This window comes from Loxodonta africana, unplaced genomic scaffold (genome assembly GCF_030014295.1).
Source record: "Loxodonta africana isolate mLoxAfr1 unplaced genomic scaffold, mLoxAfr1.hap2 scaffold_173, whole genome shotgun sequence".
Lineage (NCBI taxonomy): Eukaryota > Metazoa > Chordata > Mammalia > Proboscidea > Elephantidae > Loxodonta > Loxodonta africana.
Window position 1 is genome coordinate 175,729 of NW_026974921.1, and position 21,966 is coordinate 197,694.

Below are 21,966 nucleotides of genomic sequence, written 5' to 3' on the forward strand. Positions count from 1 at the left end.
GCCAAATCGCACCTAATCGCATCCTATTGGATTGAATCACGTCGAATTCCATCAAATCCCACCAAAACCCGTCGGATCTTGTGTTTTTCTCACCGAATCCCATCGAGTTGTGTCAAATCGGGTCGAATTGAATGGAATCAAATTAAATTGAACAGATTAGAGTAGTGAAGGTTATGCTGGGATTCGGTGGGGTAGGGCACAGAAGAATACGATTGAATAAATTAGAGTAGGGTAGGGTAGAACATAATAGAATAGTGTAGAATGGAGTCGAACAAAGTGGAATGGAGCCAAACAGAGACGAATAAAGTAGAAAAGAGTTGAATAGAGCCGAACAGGGCCGAATAAGTTTGGATCAAGCCTAATTATGCTGAATGGAGCAGAATAGAGCCGAATTGACACGATTCAAGCCAAATAGAGCTAAGTCAAACCGATTCAAGCCTAATCACATGGAATCACGTCAAAATGCATTGAATCGAATCAAATAGATTAGAGTAGAGGAGGGTAGGGTAGGAGAGGTTAGACTAGAACACAACAGAACAGAACACAATAGAAAGAATAGAATAGAATTAAGTAGAGTCGAGTACAGTAGAACAGAGTCAAATCGAGTTGAATAGAGCCAAACAGCTGAATACAGCCGAATTGACCAAATTCGAGGTGAATCATGTTGAATCGAGTTGAATTGTGTCGAATTGAATCAAATAGATTAGTGTAGGGCAGGTAAGGTTAGGGTAGGGTAGGGTAGAATAGAATAGAGTAGAATAGAACAGAAAGAGTAGAGTAGACTAGAATCAAATACTGCTCAAAAGAGCTGAATAGAGTGGAAAAGGGCCGAGTAGAACCGAATCGAGTCTAATGGAGCAGAAAGGAGCTGAGTTGAGCCGATACGACCCGAATCAGTTTGTATCGTGTTCAAGCGTGTCCAATAGAATCAAACAGATTACAGTAGGGTCAGTTAGGGTAGGGTAGGATAGAATGCAGTAGAACAGAACAGGATAGAACAAAACAGAACTGAAAGAATAGAATAGAGTAGAATAGAGTTGAATATTGCCGAATAGAGCCAAAAAGAGCTGAAGTGATAGAAATCAAGACGAATGGCTCTGAATACCGTGGAAACGTGCCAAATCATGTCGAATTGCATTGAATCCCATCGTTGCAAGTCAAATCAAATCCAATAAATTAGAATAGACTAGAGTACAATACAATACAATGGAGAAGAATAGAGTAGGATGGAGTAGAATGGTGTAGAATGGAGTTGAATGGAGTCGAATGGAGTCAAAACAGATAATAGAGTTGACTAGAGTCTAATAGAACTGAACAGAGCTGAACAGAGCCTATTAGAGCCGAATAGAACCGACTAGAGCTGAATGTAGCTGATAGAGGCTGAATCGAACTGATCTGAGCCAAAGGGGAATGAACAGAGTGCAATGGAGCCGATTTGAGCCGAATCGCATCGAAATGTGAGGAATCAAATCCAGTAGAATAGATTAGAGTAGGGTAGGATACGATAGCGTAGAATAGAATTGAACACAGCACAAGAGAATAGAAAGAATAGAGTACAAAAGGGTAGAGCAGAGCAGAATAGTGTAGACTAGAGTAGAACAGAGTCGAATAGAGTTGAATTGAGCCAAAATGGAGACAAAACGAGACAAATTTCGTCAAATCCCATCAAATCAATTACAGTAAATTTGAGTAGGGTAGATTAGGATAGTGTAGAATGGAGTACAATGGTGTGCAATGGAATCGAATGGAGTCAAATAGAGTAGAAAAGAGCCGAAGAGAGTCAAATAGGGCCGAAGAGGGCCGAATCGAGCTGAATTGAGCCAAATCGAGCTGAATCCAGTGAATCAAGACTAATGGAGCCGAATCGAGCCTAATCAAGCTGAATCAACACTATTCGAGCCAAATGAAGCCGAATGGACACGAATGGAACTGATTCTACCCGAATCGCGTCAAAATTCGTCCAATCGAATTGAATAGATTAGAGTAGGGTAGGTTCAGGTAGGGTAGGGTAGGGTAGAATAGAGTAGAATAGAATAGCATGGAATAGAAGAGAACAGAACAATACAGATCAAATACAGAAAAGAGTAGGCTAGGGTAGAGTAGAGGGGAATAGAGTAGAGTAGAATAGATTCGAACAGAGCCAAATCAAGCCGAAGTGTGTCAAAATGGGTTGAATCAAATCCAATTAAATGGGTTAGAATAGATTAGAGTTGGGTAGCATAGGGTAGGGTAGAATAGAGTAGAAGAGAACAGAACAGAATAGAAACAATACAATAGCATAGAGAAGAGTAAACTAGAGTACAATAGAGTAGACTGGAGTATAATAGAGCTGAATAGAGCTGAATGGAGACGAAATGAGAGGAATTGCGTCGAATCGATTAGTGTAAATTAGAGTAGTGTAGGGTAGGGTAGAGCAGAATAGTGTAGAATGGAATGGTGTGGAATGAATAGAATGGAGTCAAATAGAGACGAATAGAGTAGAAAAGAGTCGAATAGAGCAGAATAGGGCCAAATAAGGCCGAATCGAGCAGAATTGAAGCAATCAAGCCAGAACGAGCCGAATGGAGCCTAATTGAGCCAAATTGATCCGAATCGAGCCGATTCAAGCTTAATTGCATCAAATCACGTTAAATACATCAAATTCAATCGAAACGTAAAATTAGAGAAGGGTAGGGTAGGGTAGAATAGAATAGAGTAGAGAAGAAGAGATTAGAACAGAATAGAAGGAATAGAGTGGAAAAGAGTGGGGTCGAATAGAGTCGAATAGAGCCAAATAGGCTGAGTAGAGACAAATAGAGTTGAATGGAGCTGAATAGAGCGGAAAATAGCCGTACAGTGCCGAAACTCACCTAATTGAGCTGAATCAAGCAGAATCGCACCGTCACCGAATAGCGTCGTATCACATTGAATAACTTCGAATTGCATCAAATCTTATAGAATTCTACTGAATCACGTCGAATTGCATGGAATCTCTTCAAATCTCATCAAATGCCTTTGGATCTCATCGAATACTGTCAAATCACCACAAACTGAATCGAATTGAATCAAATGGATTAAAGTAGGGTAGGTTTGCGTGGGGTGCAATAGGGTTGGGTAGGGTAGAATAGAATAGAGTAGAACAGAATAGGAGAGAACAGAACAGAATAGAAAGAATACAACAGAATAGAATAGATTCAAATAGTGCAGAACAGAGCCGAATGGAGACAAACCAAGACGAATCGCGTTGAATCACTTCAAATCGGGTGAAATCAAATCGAATCAATTAGAATAGATTAGGGTAGGGAAGGGTAGAATAGAATAGAGGCGAATAGTGTAGAATGGTGTGGAATGGAATAGAATGGAGTCGAATAAAGACGGATAGAGATGAATAGAGTAGAAAAGAGTTGAACAGAGCAGAATAGGGCTGAATAGGGCCAAAGAAGGCCTAATCGAGGAGAATCCAGCAGAATTGATGCAATTCAACCGAACTACAGCCGAATGGAGTGAAATGGAGCCAGATTGAACCGAATCGAGTTGATTTAAGCCTAATCGCGTCGAATCGCGTGGAAATGCATCGAATTGAATCGAATCAAATACATTAGAGAAGGGGTGGGGAGGGTAGACTAGAATAGAACAGGACAGAATAGAAGGGATAGAATATAGTACAGTAGGTAGAGCAGAGGAGAGTAAAGTAGAGGAGAGTAGAGTGGGATTGAGCTGAAATAGAGTCAAATAGTGCAGGATATATCAGAATAGAGCCAATTCTAGCCAAATCGAGCCCAAGGGAAACAAAACGAGATGAATCGCGTCGAATTGCTTGAAATCACGTCAAATCGAGTCCATTAGAGTAGGGTAGGGTAGAACAGAATGGAGTAGAATGGAGTCAAATGGAATCGAATAGAGACAGAATAGAAAACAGTCCAGTCGAGCCTAATAGGGCCGATTGAAGCATAATCGCGTCCAATCGCATCGAAATGCTTTGAATCGAATCAAATCGAATAGATCAGAAGAGGTTAGGGTAGGATAGTTTAACATAGGCTAGAAAAGGGTAGACGAAAGTAGACTACAGTAGAGTAGCCCAGAGAAGGCTGGAGTAGTAGCCTAGACTAGTAAGGTGGATTAGTCAGCTAGACTAGTGGCATAAAACAGTAGCCTAGACAACTAGCCTTGAATACAACCCTTGCCTTGACAAGTACCCTAAATTAGTATTCTGAACTAGTACTCTTGCCTTACCTAGTACCCTTGCCTTACTAGTACTTTTAACTAGTACCCTCGCCTTAACTAGTACCCTTAACTCGTACCCTTAACTAGTAGCCTTGCCTTAACTGGTAGCCTTAATCAGCACCCTGGCCTTAACTAGTACCATTGCCTTAAATAGTAGCCTTAACTAGTAATCTTGCCTTAACTAGTAGCCTTAACTAGTACCCCTGCCTTAACTAGTAGTCTGAACTAGTACCCCTGCCTTAAGTAGTACCCTAGCCCAAACGAGTACCCTTAATTAGTACCTTTATTGAGTACCCTTAATTAGTACCTTTATTGAGTACCCCTAAGGAGTAGGGTATGGTACGGTGGGGTAGCATAGTGTAGGGTAGCATATGGTGGAACAGAGAAAATAGAATAAAATAGTAGAATAGCATAGGTCAGGGTAGGTTAGTTTAGTGTAGGGTATGGTAGAGTAGCATAGGATGCAATAGAGAAAATAAAAAAGGAGAATAGAATACAACAGAATAGAAAAGAACAGACTAGATTAGGATAGGGTAGGGTGGGGTAGGGTTCTGTAGAATAGAATAGTGTAGAATGGAGTAGAATGGTGTGGAATGGAGTCTAATGAAGGCAAACAGATATGAATAGAGTAGAAAAGAGTTGAATAGAGCCAAATAGCACAGAATAGGGCCAAATAGGGCAGAATCAAGCTGAATCGAGCCGAATGGAGACAAACCGAGCCGAATCAAGGCGAATCAACCAGATTCGAGCTGAATGTAGCCTACTGGAGCTGAAACGAGCCAAATAGAGACAAACAAAATGAGCCGAGTTAAATCGAGCCAAATCGCACTTAATTGCATCCTATTGCATCGAATCTCGACGAATTCCATCAAATCCCACCAAAACCCGTTGAATCTCATAGAATCTCACCAAATCCTATCGAATTGTGTCAAATTGGGTCGAATTAAATAGAATTGAATTAAATTGAACAGATTAGAGTAGTGTAGGTTAGGTTAGGCTGGGATTCGGTAGCGTAGTGCACAGAAGAATAGAATAGAGGAGCATAGGGTAGAACAGAAGAGAATACAGAGTAGAATAAAGTTGAATACAGTAGAATAGTCAGAGTCAAGTAGTGCGGAATATAGGTGAATAGATCCAATTTGAGCTGAATCAAGGCTAATGGAGTGGAAACGAGACAAATCGTGATGCATTGAATCGATTAGAATATATTAGATTACGGTAGGGTAAAACAGAAAAGGATAGAGTAGAATAGTGTAGAATGGAGTAGAACAGAGTAGAATGGTATGGAATGGAGTCAAATGGAGCCAAATAGAGAAGAATAAAGTAGAAAAGAGTTGAATAGAGCCGAACAGGGCCGAATAAGGTTGGATCGAGTCTAATTATGCTGAATCGAGCAGAATCGAGCCGAATTGACCTGATTCAAGCCAATAGAGAGATAGTATTGCTGATTGAAGCCTAATCACATGGAATCGCTTCAAAACGTATTGAATCGAATCGAATAGATTAGAGTAGATGAGGGTAGGGTAGGAGAGGTTAGAATACAACAGAACACAACAGAAAGAATAGAATAGAATTAAGTAGAGTCGAGTACAGTAGAATAGAGTCAAATAGAGTTGAATAGAGCTGAAAAGAGCTGAACAGAGCTGAGTACAGCCAAATCGATCAAATTCGAGGTGAACCCTGACGAATCACTTCGAATTGCGTTGAAATGTGTCGAATCGAACCAAATAGATTAGTGTAGGGCAAACTAGGTTAGGGTAGGGTAAGGTAGAATAGAGTAGAATAGAACAGAATAGAAAGAACAAAGTAGAGTAGACTACAGTCAAATAGAGTTGAATACTGCCGAATAGAGCGGAAAAGAGCTGAGTAGAGCCGAATTGAGTCTAATGGAGCGGAAAGGAGCTGAATCGAGCTGTTATGGCCGGAATCAGGTCGAATCGCGTTCAAGTGTGTCCAGTAGAATTGAACAGATTACAGTAGGGTAAGTTAAGGTAGGTTAGGGTAGAATAGAATGCAGTAGAACAGAACAGCATAGAACTGAACAGAACCGAAAGAATAGAATAAGGTTGAGTAGAGTATAGAAGAGTAGAGTACAATAGACTCGAATATTGCCAAATAGAGCCAAAATCAGACAAAGCAATAGAAATCCAGACGAATCGCTCTGAATCCCGTGGAATCGTGCCATATTGCATCAAATCCCATAGAATTGCATTGAATCCCATTGATTCAAGTCAAATCAAACCCAATCGATTAGAATAGACTAGAGTAGGGTAGAGTACAATACAATAGAATAGAGAAGAATAGAGTAGGATGGAGTAGAATGGTGTAGAACGGACTTGAGTGGAGTTGAATCCAGTCAAAAAGAGATAATAGAGTTGAAGAGTCTAATACAGCCAAAAAGAGCTGAATAGAGTGTATTAGAGCCGAATAGAGCCGACTGGAGTGGAATGGAGCTGATTAGAGCTGAATCGAACCGATTTGAGCTGAAGGGGGAAGAATGGAGTGCAATGAAGCCATTCTGAGCTGGATCCCATTGAAATGCATGGAATCGAATCCAGTAGAATGGATTGGAGTAGGGTAGGATAGAATAGAGTAGAATAGAATTGAACACAGTAGAAGAGAATAGAAAGAATACAATAGAATAGAGTAGAAAAGGGTAGAGCAGAGCAGAATAGCGTACAGTAGAATAGAACAGAGTCAAAAAGAGTTGAATCAAGCCAAATGGAGATGAAACGAGACAAATTGTGTAGAATCCCATCGAATCAATTACAGCAAATTAGAGTAGGGTAGAGCAAAATAGTGTAGAATGGAGTAGAATACTGTGCAATGGAATCAAATGGAGCCGAATAGAGTCGAATAGTGCCGAAGAGGGCCGAATTGAGCTCAATTGAGCCAAATCGAGCTGAATCCAGTGAATCGAGGCTAATGGAGCCGAATCGAGCCTAATCAAGCTGAATCGACACCATTCGAGCCAAATGGAGCCAAATGGACACAAATCGAACCGATTCGACCTGAATCGGGTCAAAATTCATGGAATTGAATCGAATAGATTGGAGTAGGGGAGTTTCGGGTATGGTAGGGTAGGGTAGAATAGGGTCAAGTAGAATAGAATAAAACAGAACAGAGTAGAACAGAACAATACAGAACGAATACAGGAAAGAGTAGGCTAGAGTAGAGCAGTGGGGAATAGAGTAGAATAGAATAGATTCCAATAGAGCCAAATCGAGCCGAATCGCGTCAAAATGGGTTGAATCAAATCCAATCAAATGGATTTGAATAGAGTAGAGTTGGGTAGCTATTATAGGGTAGGGTAGAATAGAGTAGAATAGAACAGAACATAATAGAAACAACAGAATAGAGAAGAGTAGACTAGAGTATAATAGAGTCGAATACAGCTGAATAGAGCCGAATCGAGATGAAATGAGAGGGATCATGTCAAATTGATTAAATTAGAGTCGTGTAGGGTAGGGTAGAGCAGAATAGAGTAGAATAGTGTAGAATGGTGTAAAATGAATAGAATGGAGTCAAATAGAGATGAATAGAGTAGCAAAGAGTCAAATAGAGCAGAATAGGACTGAATAAGGCCGAATCAAGCAGAATCGAAGCAATTCAAGGCAAAATGAGCCGAGTGGAGCCTAATTGAGCCGAATAGAGCCAAGTCGATCCGATTTGAGCCGATTCAAGCTTAATCGCATCGAATCGTGTTAAATGCATCAAATCCAATCGAAACATATAGATTAGAGACGGGTAGACGAGGATAGAGTAGAAGAGATTAGAACAGAATAGAAGGAATAGAATAGAGTGGAAAAGAGTAGGGTCGAATAGAGCCGAATAGGCCGAATAGAGACGACTAGACCTGAATACAGCCGAAAAGAGCCCTATAGTGCCGAAACGCACCTAATCGAGCTGAATCAAGCATAGAATCTGGTCAAATCTCTTCGAATCCCGTCGAATGCCTTCGGAACTCGTCGAATCCCGTCAAATCCTGTCAAATCGCGTCGAACTGAATTGAATTGAATCAAATAGATTAGAGTAGGGTAGGTTTGGGTGGGGTGCAGTAGGGTTGGGTAGGGTAGAATAGAATAGAGTACAACAGAATAGGAGAGAACAGAACGGAACAGAATAGAAAGAATACAACAGGATAGAATAGAGTAGAGAAGGATAGAGTCAAATAGTGCAGAACAGAGCCGAACTGAGCCGAATGGAGACAAAACGAGATGAATTGTGTTGAATCAGGTCAAATCAAATAAAATCAATTAGAATAGAGTAGGAAAGGGTGGAATAGAATAGAGAATAGTGTAGAATGGTGTGGAATGGAATAGAATGGAGTAGAATAGAGACGGATAGAGACGAATAGAGTAGAAAAGAGTCGAATAGAGCAGAATAGGGCCGAATAGGGCCAAAGAAGGCCTAATCGAGCAGAATCCAGCAGAATCGACCCAATTAGAGCCAAATCGAGCCGAATGGAGTGAAATGGAGCCAAATCGAGCCGATTCGAAGCAAATCAAGCTGATTCAAGCCTAATCGCCTCGAATCGCGTGGAAATGCGTAGAATGAAATCAAATCAGATAGGTGAGAGGAGGGGAGAGGAGGGTAGAATAGAATAGAACAGGACAGAATAGAAAGTATAGAATATAGTACAGTAAGGTAGAGAAGAGTAGAGCAGAGTTGAGTCAAATAGAGTTGAATAGGGTTAAATAGTGCAGGATATAGCTGAATAGAGCCAATTCTAGCCGAATCCAGCCAAATGGAAACAAAACAAGACGAATCGTGTCGAATTGCTTCGAATTTCGTCGAATCGAATCCATTAGAATAGATTAGAGTAGTGTAGGGTACGGTAGAATAGAATAGGGTAGAATGGAGTCAAATGCAGTCGAATAGAGACAAATAGAGTAGAAAAGAGTCGAATCGAGCCGAATAGGGCTGATTCAAGCATAATTGCATCCAATGTCATTGAAATACTTTGAATCAAATTGAATCGAATATATTACAATAGAGCTTAGGGTAGGGTAGTTCAGGATAGGGTAGGCAAGAGTAGATGAAAGTAGACTACAGTAGAGTCAGCAAGAGAAGGCTAGAGAAGTAGCATAGACTAGTAAGCTGGACTAGTCAGCCAGACTAGTGGCAAAGACCAGTAGCCTAGGTTACTAGGTTTGAATACTACCCTTGGCTTGACAAGTACCCTAAGTTAGTAATCTGTACTACTACCGTTGCTTAACTAGTAGCCTTAATTAGTGCCCTTGTATTAACTAGTACTCTTGCCTTAACTAGTAGTCTTAACTAGTACCCTTGCCTTACTAGTACCTTTAGCTAGTAGCCTTCCCTTAACTAATATTCTCAACTAGTAACCTGGCCTCAACTAGTAACCTTACCTTAACTAGCAGTCTTAACTAGTACCCTTCCTTAATTAGTACCCTTGCCTTAATTAGTAGCCTTGACTACTGCCCTTGCCTTAACTAGTAGCCATAACTAGTCCTCTTACCTTAACTAATAGCCTTGCCTTAACTAGATGTCTTAACTAGTACAATTGATTTTACTAGTAACCTTAACTAGTACCCTAGCCTTAACTAGTAGCCCAAACTACCAACCTTGCCTTAAGTAGTACCCTTGCCCCAACTAGTAACCTTAATTAGTGTCCTTATTGAGTACCCCTAAGTAGTAGGGTATGGTGTGGTGGGGTCGCGTAGGGTAGGGTAGTATAGTATATGCTGGAACAGAGAAAATAGACTAGAACAGCATTGGCCAGGGCAGGTTAGTTTAGTGTAGGGTATGGTAGAGTAGCATAGGATGGAATAGAGGAAATAGAAAGCGAGAATAGAATACAACAGTAGAAAAGAACAGATTAGGATAGGGAAGGGTGGAGTAGGGTTCTGTAGAATAGACTAGTGTAGAATGGAGTAGAATGGTGTGGAATGGAGTCTAATGGAGTCGAACAGAGATGAATAGATTAGAAAAGAGTTGCATAGAGCCAAATAGACCCGAATCGAGCCGAATCGAGTCGAATTGACCACATTCGAACTGAATGTAGCCGAAGGGAGCTGCAACGAGCCAAATAGAGACAAACAAAATGAACAGAAATAAATCGAGCCAAGTCTCACCTAATCGCATCCTATTGCATCGAATCTTGTTGAATTCCATCAAATCCCACCAAAACCCGTCGAATCTCACCAAATCCCGTCGAATTGTGTCAAATCAGGTCGAAATTGAATGGAATCGAATTAAATTGAACCCATTAGAATAGTGTAGGTTAGGCTGGGATTTGGTAGGGTAGTGCACAGAAGAATAGAATAGAGTAGCATAGAGTAGAAGAGAAGAGAATACAAAGAGTAGGATGGAGTAGAGTTGAGTAGAGAAGAATAGTCAGAGCCGAGTAGTGCAGAATAGAGATGAATAGATCCAATTCGAGCTGAATCGAGTCGAATGGTGAGGAAACGAGACAAATCACATTGAAGCGAGTCGTTTAGAATAGATTAGAGTAGGGTAGGGTAGAACAGAATAGGATACAATAGAATAGTGTAGAATGGAGTCGAACAGAGTAGAATGGTGTGGAATGGAGTCGAATGGAGCCAAATAGAGATGAATAAAGTAGAAGAGTTGAATAGAGCCGAACAGAGCCGAATAAGGTTGAATCAAGCCTAATTATGCTGAATCGAGCTGAATTGACCTGATTGAAGCCAAATAGAGCTAAATCAAGCCAATTCGTGCCTAATCACATGGAATCGCGTCAAAATGCCTTGAATCAAATTGAATAGATTAGAGTAGAGGAGGGTAGGGTAGGAGAGGTCAGAACACAACAAAACAGAACACAATAGAAATAGAATAGAATTAAGTAGAGCCAAGTACAGTAGAATAGAGTCAAATCAAGATGAATAGAGCCGAAAAGAGCTGAACAGAGCTGAATACAGCCGAATCGAGCAAATTCGAGGTGAATCGAGACGAATTATGACAAATCGCATATAATTGTGTCGAATCGTATCAAAGAGATTAGTGTAGGGCAGGTAAGGTTAGGGTAGGGTAGGGTAGAATAGAATAGAGGAGACTAGAACAGAACAGAAAGAATAGAGTAGGGTAGACTACAGTCAAATAGAGTTGAATACTGCCGAAAAGAGCTGAATAGAGTGGAAAAGGGCTGAGTAGAACCGAATCGAGTTTAATGGCCAAAAAGGATCTGAATCGAGCAGATACGGCACGAATCAGGTGAAATCCCGTTCAAGTGTTTTGAATAGAAAAGAATAGATTACAGTAGGGTAAGTTAGGGTAGGGTAGAATAGAATGCAGTAGAACAGAACAGGATAGAACAGAACAGAAAGAATAGAATACGGTCAAGTAGAATATAGAAGAGTAGAGTAGAACAGTTCGAATATTGCCGAATACAGCCAAATAGAGCCAAAAAGAGCCGAAGCAATAGAAATCAAGATGAATCAGGCCGAATCCCACGGAATCATGCCATATGGCGTCAAATCCCATTGAATTGCATTGAATCACATTGATTCAAGTCAAATCAAATCCAATCAATTAGAATAGACTAGATTTTTTTTAGAGTAGGGTAAAGTACAATAAAATAGAATAGAGAAGCATAGAGTAGGATGGATTAGAATGGTGTAGAATGGAGTTGAACAGAGTCGATAAGAGATAATAGATTTGAGTAGAGTCTAATAGAGCCAAATAGAGCTGAATAGAGCCTATTAGAGACGAACAGAGCCGACTAGAATGCAATGGAGCCGATTTGAGCCGAATCCCATTGAAATGCATGGAATCGAATCCAGTAGAATAGATTAGAGTAGGGCAGGATAGAATAGAGTAGAATAAAATTGAACACAGTAGAAGAGAATAGAAAGAATACAATAAAATAGAGTAGAAAAGTGTAGAGCAGAGCAGAATAGTGTAGAGTAGAGTAGAACAGAGTCAAATTGAACCAAATGGAGAGGAAATGAGACAAATGACGTCGAATCCCATCGAATCGATTACAGTAAATTAGAATAGGGTAGATTAGAATAGTGTAGAATGGTGTGCAATGGAATCGAATGGAGTCGAATAGCATAGAAAAGAGCTGAATAGAGCCGAACAGGGCCGAGGAAGGTCGAATCGAGCTGAAATGAGCCAAAAGCAGCCGAATCCAGTGAATCAAGCCTAATGCAGCCAAATCAAGCCTAATCAAGCTGAATCGACACTACTCGAGCCAAATGGAGCTGAATGGACACGAATCAAATGGATTCGACCCGAATCTCATCAAAATTCGTTGAATCGAATTGAATAGATTAGAGTAGGGGAGATTCAGGTAGGGTAGGGTAGGGTAGAGTAGAGTAGAATACAACAGAATAGAAACAGTACAATAGAATAGCGAAGAGTAGACTAGAGTATAATAGAGTTGAACAGAGCTGAATAGAGCCAAATCGAGATGAAATGACAGGGATCGTGTCAAATCGATTATACTAACTTAGAGTGGTGTAGGGTTGGGTAGAGCAGAATAGAGTCGAATAGTGTATTATGGTGTGGAATGAATACAATGGAGTAGAATGGAGTCAAATAGAGGCGAATAGAGTAGAAAAGAGTCGAATAGAGCAGAATAGGGCCAAATAAGGCCGAATTGAGCAGAATCGAAGCAATTGAAGCCAACATGAGCCGAATGGAGCATAATTGAGCCGAATAGAGCCAAATCTATCCGAATCGAGCCGATTCAAGCTTAATCACGTCGAATCACGTTAAATGCGTCAAATCCAATCGAAACGTATAGATTAGAGAAGGGGAGGGTAGAATAGAATAGAGTAGAATAGAAGAGATTAGAACAGAATAGAAGGAATAGAATAGAATAGAGTGGAAAAGAGTAGACGTCAAAAAGAGTCGAATAGGCCGAATAGAGATGAATACAGCTGAATGGAGCTGAATACAGCCGAAAAAAGCCGTATTGTGCTGAATCACACCTAATCGATCTGAATCAAGGAGAATCGCACCGATTGTTGCTGAATAGCGTCGAATCACATCGAATCACCTACAGTCATATCATTTTGAGTCAAACCTGGTTGAATTGCATCATATTGTGTCGAATTGCAACGAATGTCGTCGAATCACGGCAAATCGCATCGTATCATGTCGAATAACTTCAAATTGTGTCAAATCTCATGAAATTCTGCTGAATCACGTCAAATCGCATGGTATCTCATTAAAACTTTTCGAATCCCGTCAAATGCCTTCCAATCTCGTTGAATCCCGTCGATTCCCGTCAAATCGTGTGGAACTGAATCGAATTGAATCAAATAGATTAAAGTAGGGTAGGTTTGGGTGGGGTGCAGTAGGGTTGGGTAGGGTAGAATGGAATAGAGTACAACAGAATAGGAGAGAACAGAACAGAATAGAAAGAATACAACAAAATAGAATAGAGTAGAAAAGAGTCAAATAGTGCAGAACATAGCTGAATTGAGCTGAATGCAGACGAAACGCATTGAATTGCTTTGATTCGTTTCAAATCAAATCGAATCAATTAGAATAGATTAGGGTAGGGAAGGGTAGAATAGAATAGAGGAGAATAGTGTAGAATGGTGTGGAATGGAATAGAATGGAGTCAAATAGAGACGGATAGAAACGAATAGAGTAGAAAAGAAACGAATAGAACAGAATAGGGCCAAAGAAGGCCTAATCGAGCAGAATCCAGCAGAATCGATGCAATTCGAGCCAAATCAAGCCGAATGGAGTGAAATGGAGCCAAATCGAGCCGAATTGAACCAAATCGAGCTGATTCAGGCCTAATCGCGTCGAATCTTGTGGAGATGCATCAAATCGAATTGAATCAAATAGATGAGATAAGGGTAGGGGAGGGGCGGGGAGGGTAGAATAGAATCTAATAAAACAGTACAGAATAGAAAGAATAAGAGTATAGTACAGTAGGGTAGAGCAGAGGAGTAGAGAAGAGTAGAATAGGATTAAGTCGAATAGAGTTGAATAGAGTGAAATACTGCAGGACATAGCTGAATAGAGCCAGTTCTACCTGAATTGAGCCATATGAAAACAAAACGAGACGAATCGTGTCAAATTGCTTCCAATTGTGTCGAATCGAATCCATTAGAATAGATTAGAGTAGGGTAAGGTAGAACAGAATAGAGCAGAATGGAGTCAAATGGAGTCGAATAGAGACAAATAGATTAGAAAAGAGTCGAATCGAGCCGAATAGGGCCAAATAAGGATGAACAGAGCCAAATCGATTCGAAACGAGCTGAATCAAAGCGATTCGAGCCAAATCGAGCTGAATCGAGCTGATGATGCTGAATCGAGCCGATTCAAGTATAATTGCGTCTAATCGTATAGAAATGCTTTGAATAGAATCAAATCGATTAGAATAGAAGAGGTTAGGGAAGGGTAGTTTATGATAGGGTAGACTAGGGTAGACGAAAGTAGACTGCAGTAGAGTAGACAAGAGAAGGCTAAAGTAATAGCCTAGACTAGTAACCTGGACTAGTCAGCTAGACTAGTGGCATAGATCAGTAGCCTAGACAACTAGCCTTGAATAGTACCCTTGCCTTGAAAGGTACCCTAAATTAGTAACCTGAACTAGTACCCTTGCCTTAACCAGTAATCTTAACTAGTACCCTTACATTACTAGTACCCTTAACTAGTGGCCTTTACAAGTAGCATGAACTAGTACCCTTGTCTTAACTAGTACCCTTAAGTAGTAGCCTTGCCTTAACAACTAGCCTTAACTAGTACTCTTGCCTTAACCTGTAGTCTTAACTAGTACACTTGCCTTAACTAGTACCCTCGCCTTAACTAATAGCCTTAACTAGTACTCCTGCCTTAACTAGCTGACTTAACTAGTACCCTTGAACTAACTAGTAGCCTTGCCTTGACTAGTAGGCTTAACTAGTAGCCTTGCCTTACTAGTACCTTTAACTAGTAACCTTGCCTTTACTAGTATCCTTAACTACTACCCTGGCCTGGTCAAAATGCATTGAATCTAATTGAATAGAGTAGAGGACGGTAGGGTAGGACAGGTTAGAATAGAACAAAACAAAGCACAATAGACAGAATAGAATAGAATTAAATAGAGTCGAGCATAATAAGATAGAGTCAAACAGAATTGAATAGAACCAGAAAAAGGCTTACAGAGCTGAATGCAGCTGAATCAACCAAATTCGAGGTGAATTGAGACGAATCGTGTCCAATTGCATTGAACTGTGTCGAATCGAATCAAATATATGAGTGTAGAACAGGTAAGGTTAGGGTAGGGTAGGGTAGAATAGAATAGAGTAGAATAGAACAGAACAGAAAGAATAGAGAAGAATAGACTAGATTAGAGTCAAATAGAGTCGAATACTGCTGAAAAGAGCCGAATAGAGAGGAAAAGGGCCAAATAGAACCGAATCAAGTTTAATGGCACAAAAAGGAGCTGAATCGAGCTGATATGACCTGAATCAGGTTGAATCCCATTCAAGTGTGTTGAATAGAATAGAACAGATTACAGTAGGGTAACTTAGGGTAGGGTAGGGTAGAATAGAATGCAGTAGAACAGAACAGGATAGAATAGAACAGAACAAAGAATAGAATAGGGTCAAGTAGTGTAGAGTATAGAATAGAGTTGACTATTGCCTAATAGAGCCAAATACAGCCAAATAGAACCAAAAAAAGCAAAAGCGATAGAAATCAAGAAGAATCGCACTGAATCCTGTGGAATCGTGCCATATCGCGTCAAATCCCGTCGAATTGCATTGAATCCTATCGATTCAAGTCAAATCAAATCCAATCGATTAGAATAGACTAGAAAAGGGTAGAGTACAAGACAATAGAATACAGAAGAATAGGGTCGGACGGAGAAGCATGGTGTGGAATGGAGTTGAAAAGAGATAATAGAGTTGAGTAGTCTAATAGAGCCGAATAGAGCTGAACAGAGCATATTGGAGCTGAATAGAGCTGACTAGAGCCGAATGGAGCCGACTAGAGATGAATCGAACTGATTTGAGCCGAAGGGGGATGAATGGAGTGCAATGGAGCCAATTTGAGCCGAATCCCATCGAAGTGCGTGGAGTCAAAACCAGTGGAATAGATTATAGTAGGGTAGGATAAAAAAGAGTAGAATAGAATTGAACATAGAGGAAGAGAATAGAAAGAATACAATAGAATAGAGTAGAAAAAGGTAGAGCAGAGCAGAATAGTGTAGAGTAGAGTAGAACAGAGTCAAATAGAGTCGAATTGAGCCAAACAGAGACGAAACGAGACAAATAGCGTCGAATCCCATCAAATAAATTACAGTAGAGTAGGGTGGAGTAGAATAGTGAAGAATGGAGTAGAATGGTGTGCAATGGAATTGAATGGGGTCAAATAGAGTAGGAAAGAGCCGAATAGAGACGAATAGGGCCAAAGAGAGCTGAATTGAGCTGAATTGAGCCAAGTCGAGCCGAATCCAGCAAATCGATCCTAATAGAGCCGAGTCGAGCCTAATCAAGCTGAATCGACACTATTAGAGCGAAATGGAACTGAATGGACACAAATCGAACCTATTCGACCCAAATCGCGTCACAATTTGTTGAATTGAATTGAGTAGATTAAAGTAGGGGAGGTTCAGGTATGATAGGGTAGGGTGGAATAGGCTAGAGTAGCATAGAATAAAACAGAATAGAATAGACAAGAACAGAATAGAACAGAACAATACAGAACGAATACAGAAAAGAGTAGGCTAGAGTAGAGTAGAGGGGAATAGAGTAGAGTAGAATAGATTTGAACAGAGCCAAATAGAGCCGAATCAAGCCGAATCATGTCAAAATGGGTTGAGTCAAATCCAATCAAATGGATTAGAATAGATTAGAGTTGGGTAGTATAGGGTAGGGTAGAACAGAGTAGAATAGAACAGAACAGAATAGAAACAATACAATAGAATAGAGAGGAGTAGAATAGAGTATAATAGAAAAAAAATATAGAGCCGAATGGAGATGAAATGAGAGGAATCGCGTCAAATCCATTAGAGTACATTAGAGAGGTGTAGGGTAGGGTAGAGCAGAATAGTGTAGAATGGTGGGGAATGAAAGGAATGGAGTAGAATGGAGTCAAATAGAGACGAATAGAGTAGAAGAGTGGAATAGAGCAGAATAGGGCCAAATAAGGCCAAATCGAGCAGAATCGAAGCAATTGAGGCCAAAACGAGCCAAATGAAGCCTAATTGAGCCAAATAGATCCAAATAGGTCTGAATTGAGCAGATTCAAGCTTAATCGTGTTGAATCACGTTAAATGTGTCAAATCCAATCGAAACGTATGGATTAGAGTAGGGGAGGGGAGGGTAGAATAGAATAGAAGAGATTAGAAGAGATTAGAAGGAATAGAATAGATTGGAAAAGAGTAGGTTCGAATAGAGCTTAACAGGCCGAATAGAGACGAATAGAGGTGAATGGAGCTGAATACAGCCGAAAAAGAGCCGTATAGCGCCGAATCGCACCTAATCGATCTGAATCAAGCAGAATCGCACCGACTGTCGCCGAATAGCGTCGAATCGCATCAAATCATGTTGAGTCACATCCAATGATATCATTTTGCATCAAACCGGGTCGAATCGCTTCATATTGCGTCAAATTGCGTCGAATGTCATCGAATCAAGGCGAATCGCGTTGTATCACGTCGAATAACTTCGAATGGCGTCAAATCTCATAGAATTCTGCTGAATCTAGTTGAATCGCATGGAATCTCATTAAAACTCTTTGAATCCCATCGAATGCCTTCGGATCTCATCAAATACCATCGAATCCTGTCAAATCTCGTTGAACTGAATCAAATTGAATCAAATAGATTAAAGTAGGGTAGGTTTGGGTGGGGTGCAGTAGGGTTGGGTAGGGTAGAATAGAGTACAACAGAATAGGAGAGAACAGAACAGAATAGAAAGAATACAACAGAATATAGAAAGAGGCAAATATTGCAGAACATAGCTGAATTGAGCCTAATGGAGACAAAACGCATTGAATCGCTTCGATTCGTTTCAAATCATATCGAATCAATTAGAATAGATTAGGGTAGGGAAGGGTAGAATAAAATAGAGGAGAATAGTGTAGAATGATGTAGAATGGAATAGAATGGAGTCAAATAGAGATGGATAGAGACGAATGGAGTAGAAAAGAGTCGAACAGAGCAGAATAGGGCCAAATAGGGCCAAAGAAGGCCTAATCAAGCAGAAACCAGCAGAATCGATGCAATTCAAGCCAAATCGAGCCAAATGGAGTGAAATGGAGCCAAATCGAGCCGATTCAAACTGAATCAAGCTGATTCAAGCCTAATGGCGTCGAATCGCTTGGAAATGCGTCGAATCGAATCATAGATGAGATAAGGGTAGGGTAGGGGACAGGGAGGGTAGAATAGAATAGAACAGAACAGTACAGAACAGAAAGAATAGAATATAGTACAGTAAGGTAGAGCAGAGGAGTAAAGTAGAGAAGAGTAGAGTAGGATTGAGTCGAATAGAGTCAAATAGTGCAGGACATAGCTGAATAGAGCCAATTCTAGCCGAATCGAGCCAAATGGAAACAAAACGAGATGAATCGCGTCGAAATGCTTTGAATCGTGTCGAATCAAATCCATTAGAATAGATTAGAGCAGGGTAGGGTAGAACAGAATAGAGTAGAATGGATTCAAATGGAGCCAAATAGAGACAAATAGAAAAGAGTCGAGTTAAGCCGAATAGGGCCTAATAAGGCTGAATTGAGCCGAATCGAGTCGAAACGAACTGAAGCGAAGTGATTTGAGCTGAATCGAGCTGATGGTGCCGAATCGAGCCAATTCAAGAATAATCGCGTCTAATCGCATCGAAATGCTTTGAATTGAATCAAATCGATTAGAATAGGTTAGGATAGGGTAGATTATGATATGGTAGACTAGGGTAGACGAAAGTGGACTACTGTAGAGTAGACAAGAGAAGGCTAGAGTAGTATCCTAGACTAGTCAGCTGGACTAGTCAGCTAGACTAGTGGCATAGATCAGTAGCCTAGACAACTAGCCTTGAATAGTATCCTTGCCTTGACAAGTACCCTAAATTAGTCATATGAACAGGTACCCTTGCCTAAACAAGTAGTCTTAACTAGTACTCTTGCCTACTAGTACCCTGAACTAGTACCCTTGCCTTAACTAGTAGCCTTAACTAGTACCCTTGCCCTACTGGTACCCTTAACTAGTATCCTTACCTACAAACCTGACCTTAACTAGTACCCTTACCTTAACCAGTAGTCTTCACTAGTACCCTTGAATTAACTAGTAGCCTTAACTAGTACTGTTGCCTGAACTAGTAACCTTAAATACTGCCCTTGCCTTAACTAGCACACTTAACTAGTACCCTTGCCTTAACTAGTACCCATAACTACTACAGTGGGCTTAACTGGTAGCCTGAACTAGTACCCTTGCCTTAAGTAGTACCCTTACCCGAACTACTACCCTTAATTAGCACCCTTATTGAGTACCCCTGTAGAATAGAATGGAATGGAATGGAGTCTAATGGAGTTGAATAGAGATGAATAAAGTAGAAAAGAGTTGAATAGAGCCGAATAGCACTGAATAGGGTCAAATAGGGCCGAATAGAGCTGAATCAAGCCAAATCGAGCCGAATCGAGTCGAATCCACCAGATTCGAGCTCAGTGGAGCCAAATGGAGCTAAAAAGAGTCAAATAGAGACAAACAAAATGACCCGAGCTAAATCGAGCCAAATCGCACCTAAATGCATCCTACCACATCGAATCTCGTCAAATTCCATCAAACCCCACCAAAACCTGTCGAATCTAGTGGAATCTCACTGAATCCAGTCCAAGTGGAATCTCACTGAATCCAGTCCAATTGTGTCAAATGGGGGCGAATTGAATGGAATCAAATTAAACTGAACAGATTAGAGTAGTGTAGGATAGGCTGGGATTCGGTAGGGTAGGGCACAGAAGAATAGAATAGAGTAGCATAGAGTAGAACAGAAGAGAATACAAAAAGTAGAATGAAGTAGAGTTGAGTACAATAGTGAGAGTCGAATAGTGCTGAATATAGATGAATAGATCCAATTCGAGCTGAATTGAGTCGAATGGAGAGGAAAAGAGGCAAATCGTGATGAATCAAATGGATTAGAATAGATTAGAGTAGGGTAGGGTAGAACAGAGTAGAATAGTGTAGAATGGAGTAGAACAGAGTAGAATGGTGTGGAATGGAGTTGAATGGAACCAAATAGAGACGAATAAAGTAGAAAAGAGTTGAATAGAGCCCAACAGGGCCGAATAAGGTTCGATCGAGCCTAATTATGCTGAACTGAGCAGAATCGAGCCGAATTGACCTGATTCAAGCCAAATAGAGCTAAGTCAAGCCGATTCAAGCTTAATCACATGGAATCACTTTGAAATGCATTGAATCAAATCAAATAGATTAGAGTAGAGGAGGGTAGGGTAGGAGGGGTTAGAATAGGACAGAACAGAACAGAACACAATGGATAGAATGGAGTAGAATTAAGTAGAGACGAATACAGTAGAATAGAGTCAAATAGAGTTGAATAGAGCCTAACAGAGCTGAATGCAGCTGAATCGACCAAATTCGAGGTGAATCAAGAAGAATCATGTCGAGTCTCGTTGAAATGAGTCGAATAGAATCAAATAGTTTAGTGTAGGGCAGGTAAGGTTAGGGTACAGTAGGGTAGAATAAAATAGAGTAGAATAGAACAGAATAGAAAGAATAGAGTCAAATAGAGTCAAATACTGCCAAAAAGCCGAACAGACCGGAAAAGAGCCGAGTAGAACCAAATCAAGTTTAATGGTGTAGAAAGGAGCTGAATCGAGCCGATAGGACCCAAGTCAGGTAGAATCCCGTTCAAGTGTGTCGAATAGAATAGAACAGATTACAGCAGGGTAAGTTAGGGTAGGGTAGGGTAGAATAGAATGCAGTAGAACAGAACAGGATAGAACAGAACAGGACTGAAAGAATAGAATAGGGTCAAGTACTGTAGAGTACAGAAGAGTAGGGTAGAATAGAGTTGAATAGTGCCGAATAGAGCCAAATACAGCCAAATAAAGCCAAAAAGAGCCGAAGTGATAGAAATCAAGATGAATCGCGCCGAATCCTGCGGAATCGTGCCGTATCACGTCGGATCCCATCGAATTACATTGAATCCCATCGATTCAAGTCAAATCACATCCAATCGATTGGAATAGACTAGAGTAGATTAGAGTACAATACAATAGAATAGAGAAGGATGGAATAGAATGGTATAGAATGGAGTTAATGGAGTCTAATGGAGTTGAAAAGAGGTAATAGAGTTAAGTAGAGTCTAATAGAGCCGAATAGAGCTGAACAGAGCCTATTAGAGCTGAATAGAGCTGACTAGAGCCGAATGGAGCCGATTAGAGCTGAATCGGACCGGTTTGAGCTGAAGGGGGATGAATGGAGTGCAATGGAGCCGATTTGAGCTGAATCGCATCGAAATGCATGGAATCGAATCCAGTAGAATAGATTAGAGTAGGGTAGGATAGAAAAGAGTAAAATAGAATTGAACACAGTAGAAGAGAATTGAAAGAATACAATAGAATAGAGTAGAAAAGGGTAGAGCAGAGCAGAATAGTGTAGAGTAGAACAGAGTCGAATCGAGCCAAATGGAGACAAAATGAGACAAACCATGTTGAAGCCCATCGAATCAATTACAGTAAATTAGAGTAGGGTAGAGTAGAATGGAGTAGAATCATGTGCAATGGAAGCGAATGGAGTTGAATAGAGTAGAAAAGAGCTGAATAGAGCCGAATAGTGCTGAATAGGGCCGAGGAGGGCCGAATCGACCTGAGTTGAGC